Source organism: Anarrhichthys ocellatus, unplaced genomic scaffold (genome assembly GCF_004355925.1).
Source record: "Anarrhichthys ocellatus isolate YVR2014 unplaced genomic scaffold, GSC_Weel_1.0 scaffold78, whole genome shotgun sequence".
Classification (NCBI taxonomy): Eukaryota; Metazoa; Chordata; class Actinopteri; order Perciformes; family Anarhichadidae; genus Anarrhichthys; species Anarrhichthys ocellatus.
Window position 1 is genome coordinate 2,246,792 of NW_022280108.1, and position 1,639 is coordinate 2,248,430.

Genomic DNA, 1,639 nt, shown 5'->3' on the forward strand with positions numbered 1-1,639 from the left:
GCTATATTGAAACGACAAAATTCGATAGAACTTTCTTATTTGCAAAAAAGATGCTTTTATGCTCGGTTGTCTTCGTCAAAAAAGAGTTGTCGGCTAAATGGGATACGGTTTTGTTGTGACGTAAGTGAGCATTTAAGTCACATGACTGCTTCCCAGATATTTCCATTGCGTGCGAGAGCTGACAATAGCTGGCAAGAAAGACATTTAAACTTTCCCCGTTGAAACAAATTCCTGAAGAACCCTCTCCGTTGGTTGGATGGTTGAGCCATGTTTAGTTCCGGTTTGCAACCTTTTCTTCCCGTGTGTGTACTGGCGCACCGATGCGTCGCGTATAACGCCAACTTCTGACCAAACTACGCCTCACGTAACTGAATGCATTCGCTGGAAACCAGTTGATGGAGAAAAAAAAATGTATTGTGACATTTCAAAAGTTTGATGAAACTTCACTTGACAATATAATGGTCTGAATCATAGACTGTATATAAGAAGTGGACGTAGTCATGGTGATGTCACCCATTCGTTTTTGGACTGATGTTTTGAAGCCTCGAGTTTGGTGATTTTGCCGTCGCCATCTTGGATAACGGTCGTCGCCATGTTGTTGTTTTTTGCAACCAATAAACAGGAAGTGACCATATCTGGACTGAGGAGGAGTGACGTAGAGACGCCTCTGGTAGAGACCTGTCAATCACCGTGTAGCCCCGCCCTAAAGCATCCCCTGCTTTATGGTCTGTGTGACTCTAAATGGACCATAATGTACTAAATGAACATCATGCTGTATTGAAGAAGACTTGAAACTAGAGATTGAGACCATAAACTCATGTTTACAATGTTTACTGAGGTAATAAATCAAGAGAGAAGTAGAGTCATTTTCTCATAGACTTCTATACAACCAGAGGAGTCGCCCCCTGGTGGACACTAGAGAGAATGCAGCTTTAACACAGGAAGCTCTGGCTTCACTCTGCAGACGCGGAGGTTGCCGCCTGGTTTCAATCAAGTTCATTGTTCAACTTACGACCTTTGAATAGAAGTCACGTGCTTGAACTCTCTCCGATGTGTTTATCAGAGCTCTTTGGTTGACGAGAGCGGTGAGAGTGAATCAGAACAGAACATTTGATGGCTGAAGAACCAAAACATGAAGCTGAAAGATGCTAAAACGCTCCGTAAAGCTGAGGGGAACTGTGACCCATTTCACATTAATTGAGAGTTGCAAGCTCAAAGACCAAAGAAACAATAAAAACCTATTATTTTATGAATCCTTTTATTATTTCATTGCAGCATCTTGCACAAACTGAAAACAAATGCATTGTTGTTCTTATCAATTTGTACATAAACTGATAAATTCTCTTACACACGAGTATCAAAAAACAATTAAACAAGCATTCACATACAACCGATCTAAAATCCCATTAGTTAAAAAAAAAGAAATATTAATATTATAATAGGAAATAAAACCAAATAAATATTTACAAAGTGTTCTGTTTAAGCTAAAGCTACAGTTATGTACACAGTGGGGGGTCAGCTCCCTGAGAGAGACGGGAGAACTTTGAAAGCAATCATAGTGTCGAAATAACAGAATGTTTGGACATGTTTCTAGACACACACACACACACACACACACACACACACACACACACACACA